This window comes from Sodiomyces alcalophilus (genome assembly GCF_042370955.1).
Source record: "Sodiomyces alcalophilus JCM 7366 unplaced genomic scaffold ACRALscaffold_3, whole genome shotgun sequence".
NCBI lineage: Eukaryota > Fungi > Ascomycota > Sordariomycetes > Glomerellales > Plectosphaerellaceae > Sodiomyces > Sodiomyces alcalophilus.
Window position 1 is genome coordinate 1,068,288 of NW_027263534.1, and position 9,305 is coordinate 1,077,592.

Consider the following 9,305-nt stretch of genomic DNA (forward strand, 5'->3'; position numbering starts at 1 on the left):
CTTAAGCTCCGCGAATAGCTCTGATATTATTAGGCTCTTCTTCGCCCTAGAGTCGGATATCTATCCGAGCCACTCTATAATAAAGGCGGCGTCTCTTTACGTAATAGATAATATTATTATATTCTATCTAAGGTTTCCCTAGGAATATATCGTGATCTAATCCTAATATTATATAGGCGAATAATCGTTATATATATCCACTAATCTCGAGATTATATACGGCGATACCGGAACTCTTAGTAGACCCTATAGTATCGGAGAACCCCGAAAAGGGTCTTCTAGTCTTATCCACTAATAGGAGGCAGAGGGACTTTATAAGACGTTTACTTATAGCTACGTTATAGTTATATTCCGTATCTATAAGAGCGGTAAGTAACTTCTTATTTATCCGCGCTTATATAAGGGCTAAGTAATTACTTCGCGACTATAATAAGAACTCTTTCTAATCCCTTTATTCCTCTAAAATAGGCTTTAGTGCCCGTTTTCGTACTAGAGCTATTCTTTTTCCGAGTCTGTATCGTGATCCGTGACTCTTATATAGATCGTCTTATTATTAAAGGCCGCTAAGACCTTCGCTATACGGTTCTTTTTATAATCCTCGACGTCTTTTTTCTTTAAGCGGTATCTTCTAGTAAGGTATCCCTTCTTTCTATAGTTATAGCACTCTCTTATCTTTTTTTTCTTAGTCTACACTCGGTTAACTCCTCCTATCTTTATATCGCTACTATAATCACGAGTATAACTATTATAGTTATTATTATAAGACGCTTAGCCGAACTATAGCCTTATAGCAAGGGCGTCGAGTATCAGGGATATTCTATTCGAGGGAACCGAATAGGACTTAGAGGCGCTAAGGAATGTGTTGAGAACCCGGAACCGGCTCTAAGGTTAACCCTAGGGATATTTAGGACCGAGTTATATTTTAGGATTATTAAGCTAGCCTAAGACCTATAGTCTTAGAGCCTTAGGTTATTATATACCGATCCTAAGGAGGATAGTCACTAGTCCTTAAATAGGGTATTTCCCGTTAAGTCCTAAGTAAAAAGGGCTTAACGAATAATCTTATAATTATTCCCCCCCCTTAAGGTTAGCTTCGTAACCTATTCTTATTATAGTCTTAACGACTCTTTTTACTCCTTATATAAAACCTATAATATTTTATTTATTCTAACCGTTTACGGGTATAACGACTATTAAGAGTTTAAAAGACTAGTTATTTTATAAATCTTATTACTACCCCTAACTAATACCCGAGATACCCCCTAAGCGTACCACTATTATTCGTACCCGGGATACTTCCCTTATTACCGAAGGAGCCGAAGCCGGGCTATTAGGCGTTGATTATAAATAATCCCTTATGCCCGAGTTAGAGGATAAAGATAGTAACCCCGAATTCGAGATTCGCGGATAAGCTGACCCGGATACTCGTGATCCTATAGTAAGACTATTACTCGACTAAGAGACCCCCTAAGTTATCTAAACGGGACCCTAATTTGATATTAAAGACCTTAAGAGCCGCCCCCCCGGTACTCTAATATCGGCGGAACTCGATTTCCTAATTAAGCATTATAAGGACCGCCGAGCCCGCGAAAAGAAGGAGAAGCGCCTCCTTACCCTTTAATAAGGGAAGGACCCCGATACCTCTAAGCGTGTCCCCCGAGGGGACTCCTATAAGAGCTAGTATAAGGTCCCGTAGAAGCTCCCCGAATAGGATAGGCAGTCCTATAACTAGTTCTAGACGTTTATTAAAGAAATCGAGGAGCGCTTTATACTTAATAAGGTTAAGCCGTCTAAAGTAAAGAAGATCTATTTTGCCTTTACCCTGCTACCGAAGATTATAAAATCCCGATAGTATACCTATTATAGGCGCGTTTATAGGAAGACTAGAGGTGCTACCTAGGAGGACCTTAAGACCTTCCTAACCGAGTAGTTAGTTAATAATAAAACCCGAGATATATTTATAACCGAGAAGCTATTCTCGGACTAGACTATATAAAAACCTAATTAGACCTACGGTAAGTTTATTAATAGGTTAGACATATTATTTAATAAGGTATCCCTACCCTTCCCTAATAAGTAGCGTATATAGTTAATCTTAACGAAGCTTAATAAGCCGCTATATAACTAGATTATAGCCGCCGGTATCTCTACTAATAGTAAGGCGTTAGGCGTCGTAGCCCGATAAGCAGAGATTACTCTTTTATATAAGAATAAAGTTTTAATAAATTAGGCTACGAGTAGTAGGCTATACGCGCGGAAGAGAGGAAAATCAAGCAAAAAGCTGTTGAATTCGTAGATCCGTAGGATTACTGCTTGTTTCACTTATATGTGTGATTATGTGTAAAGAACTGACTTCCGGGATTTCTTCCTGGATCCGGGGCTGGAAAAAGACCCTGAAAGATTGTGTGGCGACTGTTACGTCAACAGCCTACGCGACGGTTATCACGCCACGTTATTAGCTTAAGTAATAACCAAGATATCGTATTTACGATACCTAGTATATATATACATAATATATATCATAAGCCAAGTATATATACACGTATAATACGTATAGTATTATAGTATAGGTTAAGCTGGTTATAAAGTAGACGTCTAGTTATATAGCTATAATTATATACTGTTTATTTTGACTTAGATATTATACTTATGATTATTATAATTATTACTTATTATGAGTATGAGTATAATATCAACACCCCTCCGTAAGCTGACTCTTATATAATAAGTGCAGCTTAGTCAGGTTATATATATAGTTATGTTATGTTATAGCGCAGTAATCCTAGTCTATCTAAGACTAGAATACATAGAGGAAAAATTTAGAAAAAGCCTCTTCTTTTTAATTCAAGGGAAAATTCAAAAACCCTTATTATTATTATAGTATATTATTCAAAGGAAAGTTCAGAAAAACCTTTAATATCTAGGAAAACCCGAAGGTAAAAAACATAGTTATATCCCCTTATAAAGAACTAAAAATACTAAGTATTAAAACCTAGTATTTTAATTCTTTAATATTATTATAAGGCGGCAAATCATACTCAGGCAACGTATCGTCCTTATAACCTAGGTTCATATAACCGCAAAGAGTATTATAAGTCTCTTTTACTAAACCTTTAGTCATTATATCAGGTATATTAAATTTCGTATTAATATATACGATTTTTATTTTATTATTTTATAGCTATTGCCTGCAGTAGTGATACTGCCTGTCGATATACTTTACCCGTTTATGAAATTCAGGGTTTTCGGCGACCTTCTTTGCACTCTCACTAACTATTAAGATAGTAGGAATCTCGAGAGTATTATTATTATTATTATTATTATTATTATTATTATTATTATTATTATTATTATTATTATTATTATTATTATTATTATTATTATTATTTTATTGCCTCTTATATTAGAATCTAGACCTAGATTCTATAGTATATCTTTATATAGATTATAAATATAGATTCCTTCTTTAGAAGCTTCTATAAGAGCCATATATTCGGCCTCTATTATTAATAAAGCAACGACTTTTTATTTAGTTAAGGTCCAACTAACGGGGTTATTTACTCCTACGCAGTAAATATATCCTAAAATCGAGGTTCTATCCTCGATTATATCTAAAAAGCTAGTATCAGAATAACCGTAAATACTAAGGTCTTCTTTATTATAGTTATATAAAAGACCGATATTAGGATATATATTTATATAAGCCCAGATTCGATTCAACGCAGTAAAGTGGTCTTACAAGGGATTACTCATATAGCGAGAACACTAGTTAATTACGTAAGTTATATCTGGTCTTAAATATAAGGCTAAATATAATAATACCCCGATTTCCTATTAGTATTTATTTATATTATTAGTTAACGCCTCTTCAATGATTTAGTACTAGGACCTTCTTATATATACAAGGGGTGTCAGCCCTTTTCAGACTTCGTTTATTATACCTTTTAAGTATCTTATTAGTATAAGGCAACTAACTTATAGAAAGAGTCTTATTATCTTTATTCATAATTATTATATAGCCTAAAAAGGTATTTATTTTACCTAAGTCTTTAAGTGTAATATCTTTAGATATCTCCTTAAAGAAATAGTCTAAAATATCCTCAGAAGGGCTCAGAGCCACTATATTGTTAACGTCGCATAAAAGAATAGCTCGTTCTTCTATTCTTTTAATTTTATTATATTTATAAAAGGTAAAAAGTCTGTTATTATATTCAAAGACCCGGGAATCTAGTTTAGATAATATCTTAACCAGGTAATTATACCAGAGTCTAGGACTTTATTTCAACCCGTACAAAGCTTTATTAAGCTTACAGAGTATTATATTATTATTATTTTCTAAGCTGTCTTCTTTCTCGAAGCCTATGGGTTATATAGCGTATATCAGGGTATCTATATCAGCATAAACGAACGCGTTTTTAACGTCGAACTGCCTGAATTTCTAGCCGTGTGATACGCCTAGTATTAAAGCTAGTTTATAGCTTTCTGGCCGGCAGGTAGTTAAAAAGGTTTCTAGATAATCAAGACCTAGAACCTAATTAAACCCCTAAATACCCCACCGAGCCTTATATTAAATAGCTTCGCCAGAGCTATTATATTTAATTCTAAAGACCCAACGACCTCCTAGTACGTGGTAGTCTTCTTTTATTTTATTATAATTATTAGGCGTATTTCTTATACTTATTAAGTCCTAGGTCTTTCTCTTTTCGAGTTCTAATATTTCTGCTACCATCGCGTCTATCCATTTATCTTTATCTAGGCAGTTTATAGCCTGTTTATAGGTAGCTGGTTCGTTAATCGAATTTACAGTTAAAAGAAATTGGGAATTTTCTTAAAACTATAGGTTTCCAAGTATTATATCTTTTATATAATATAGCAAGTGGGCACTATTATCATAGGATATTAAATCCTTATAGTCCGGTTTTAAAGGTTTTAAAGGTATTTAGACTTCTAGCCTGGTACTTTGGCTACTATTATTATTATTAGCTGGGCGATAGTTAATATTATTATTATTATTATTATTATCAACAGCTAGAACTTCACAGCCCGCTGCCCGCAGACGAAGACTCTTACGTCTATTATTATTATTATTCTCTTCTTCAGGTTAAATAGACTCAACAGAACGTTTCAAAACGCGCGAAGGAATATTTTATAAAAATTAACCGGTATTTTCACTAAAAGTGATTCCTTTATTATCCTTAACGGGTTAATAAGGCCGGCGGTTAGAAACCTGATTATTATATGCCTAAGTATTAATATAAGGAGGGAGGTTATTATTATATTCGTTTTTAGGCGTATAATTATTCTTATAGTTATCTAAAGAAGAGTAAAGAAACTGATTCTCTAAGACATAAACGTCTCGAAACCAACCAGTCTTTCTAGTTATTAGGTTATAAACCTTATAGTTATAGTCATTAAAACCTATTAAAGCACCTCGAAGTGCCCTTATATCTAGTTTCTTTATATTCGGGTGGTTGCTTTTATAATAAACAATAGAACCCCAAACCCGTATATTATTAATATTAGGTTTCTGACCTTATAAAAGCTTAAAGGTACTCTTATATTTAATAGCTGAATTGGGTGATCTGTTATATATATAAACAGCTAAGAGCATAGCTTTACCCTAAAGGTATCGAGGCAGCCCTAAGTAGAAAAGAAAAGCTCGAACCTTTTCTATTATAGTTCTTATAACTCGTTTAATAGAGCCTTAAGCTTTATAAGTATGCGGTGGTTTTATATTATGCTTTACACCTATAAAGAGGCGTTGAAAAGAGGCGTTATTGAATTCTTTTCCACCGTCTGTATCTACTTCTTTAATAAAGAAGTGATATTTATTATTATTATCATTATTATTTTCTACCTGGACTTTCCACTCTTTTATAGCTGTAACTACCGTCGTTTTAGACTTATCTAAGAGCAGTTATGCCTATAGGAACCGGGTGGAACGGTCTAGTATAAACAAAATCTAACGCTTTTTATTATAAGAAAGAGGTTCGATCGGTCCGTAAAGATCTATATAAACCTTTTCTAAATATAAAAAGTCTTTGTATTTATTAACTGAATCTTTATTCGTAAGTATAATAGACTTACTCTTCTTATAGGCATTATAGCTCTGTATTTTAGTTAACTCTTTATTAGTTATATTATATTCTTTTTAAAGAGTATTAGTATAAAGACTTTTTAAGGTAACAGGGTTAATATAACCTATTCTATTATACCATAGCGTTATGTTTTTAGTTATAAAGGTAGTCCTTTAACGGTTATTACGGTTTCTTTATTTATAAAGCTCTTCTTAAGGTTTAAGAGGTTAAGATTTCTTTATTATATTATTTCTTTATTAAGGTTTAACTAATCCCTTTCTTTATTTATTTAATTTCTTTAAAGCCTATTCTTTAAACCTCTGAAACCTCTTTATTCTAGTTAAGTCTTAAGACTATTCTTTGGGTAAAATACCTCTTTATAACAGTTTCTTTATGTTTTTTCTAGTATTTATTATATTTATTTTCTAAGACTTAACCCCCCCTATAATAGTGCCCGTGCTATAGCCTAGTATAGCCCGTTATAAAGCAGAGCCGTTATATAAAGAAAGAGGGGCTCTTTATTATTAAATAATAAGAGCTTTTTATTTTTAGTAAGACCGCGAGCTTTACTATTAAGATAAGAGAGACTAATAATATTCGTTCCTATTTCCGGTATATAAAGACACTCTTTTAAAAGCAGAAGCTTTCTAGTATCCCGGAAGTTTATTACGTAGTCTCCTTTATCTTATATTTTTATTTCTTTTACCTAACCCTAATAAACGGTTCCTTCTTTTATATTCTAAGTAGAAAAGAGTCTTTTATTAGTTATTATATACGCCGTAGCCCCGCTATTAATACAGAAATTCAGATTAAGCTTAATACTATTTTCTACTTATATTTTATAAATCCTTTCTACTAACCAGTTAATATTAAGGTCAGTATTATTATTATTATCTTTATTATTAATTCCAGAACTGCCCTATAACTTCCGGACAGAGATATCTTAAACAGTCTTTTATTCAGCTATCTTTAAGTAGCAGAACGATATTTTTAATTATTTAATAAAGTTAAAATTAACTAAGTTATTTAACGATTTATTTTTATTATTTTCTTTATTGCTTTTTTCTTTTTCTTTATTGCGTTATCGATAAAGGATAGAAACAAAGAATACTAAGCCAAAGGTCTGATTCTGATTAGCCTAGCTTCGAAAAGTAGGTCTAAAAGTGGGTCTAAACGGTGAAGCTATTTTATAGATCTCGTGGCGCGAAGAAAAGCGATGCTTATATAAAGCGAATAACAGGATTTCCATAGGCGGACTTTTTACTAAAAGCTTATATACCTCGTTACGATATCCTATTATTATAGGCAGCGCGGTAGGTTTAGTGGCTTAATTAATATAGCTATTATTCGTGGAGCTATAATAACTATAAAAGCAGCTATATTTAATCCATATATTCGTTATCCTTTTTCCTTTTTTAAAAAGTCCCTTTATAAATAAAGGAATAGTATATCCGATCATAATAAAGAGTCTTATTCCGATCGTATAGTTCTTCCGGAATAGGAATAAAGAGCTGGCCTCCTGGTAAGACTCTTGGCGACCGTATTAGGAAGAATAAAGAGCTTTAAACCGTGGTATCGGAATAAACGGTTCGAATCCATTAGCTATCTTCGGGAGATAAAGGGATTTCGTATAGTCGGAGATAAAGATCTGCGACCGGGGGAGGATAAAGGGATAGCCTAAAAAGGCAGGTATAAGTCTTTTTAGTATTTTTGCGTGGCCTAAAAAGGCGGGAGTCTTGTTAGTATTTCGAATAGAATAATAGGGTAGAAAAGAGTAGATTTCCTTCTTTGCTAACCCGGGCTTATAACCTTTTGATAAATTAGGCTACGAGTAGTAGGCTGTATGCGCGGAAGAGAGGAATTAAGCAAAAAGCTGTTGAATTCGTAGATCCGTAGGATTACTGCTTGTTTTACTTAATGTGTAAAGAACTGACTTCTGGGATTTCTTCCTGGATCCGGGGCTGGCAAAAGACCCTGAAAGATTGAGTGGCGACTGTTACGTCAACAGCCTACGCGACGGTTATCACGCCACGTTATTAGCTTAAGTAATAACTAAGATATCGTATTTAAGATACCTAGTATACATATATATATATAATATATATCATAAGCCAAGTATATATACACGTATAATACGTATAGTATTATAGTATAGGTTAAGCTGGTTATAAAGTAGACGTCTAGTTATATAGCTATAACTATATACTGTTTATTTTGACTTAGATATTATACTTATGATTATTATGATTATTACTTATTATGAGTATGAGTATAATATCAACAATATATATATAAAGAGAGAGAGAGAGAGAGAGGGGGATAATATAGAGTGTATATATCTTATATATTATAATATTATAATAGATCTCTAAACGACTCCGAGGACACCGATTGAAACGAAAGATTATTATCGATTATAAAATAAATAACCTTACGAAGAGCGATAGAATTATTAAAACCGATAATAGTATTCTGGCGAGGACGTTCATTAAAATAACTAGTTACATCCGATGGCTGACTAGGGCCCTCTGAATCAGAGGTTCGAATATTATTAACTATATAAGGTTAGTATTAGTTATATAACTATACTTAAGTATAATATAATATATTAAATATAGTATAACTTATATATAGCTTTAGTAGCTTCTTTAGCCTCTGATGTAGCTATATAACGATGCTTATTCTGATAGTGTTGGATAGTATTCGTAGCCTGAAATCGCTTGGCTTTAACTGTAACTATATGATTATAGTTCGGCATTTAGCATTTAAGGTAAATTCGACGTTCGTAGCTAGGATTAATAGGTGCTACTTCTGCCTTAAAAAGTCCCTTAACTAGTATATATGCTTTACTAGGCTTCTATACCCAAATAGAGTTATTTTCCTTATTATCGGCAAACCTTCTAGCAGGGGGGGTTATCGTGACTCTTGTATCCGAAGGCGTATTAAACGTAGCCCTAGTATTCGAAGGTGTATCGAACTGTTGATCCTCGGACGTCGAACTAGTAACAGAAGCCGTATAAGTGTCCTGAGAGCCTATTTTCTAAGTGTAAAGGGTTAGAAAATCAAAGAGTTTATAAGTATAGTAACTTATTTAGTTAGTAAGTAGTAATATAAGAAGCTGATGTAACTAGATATAGAATATATATATCTTGGGTAGTATAGGAAATAGAGAAATATAATTTAGATATAGAGCAGAGAGTAACTTATTTATACTCCTAGATCTTTATA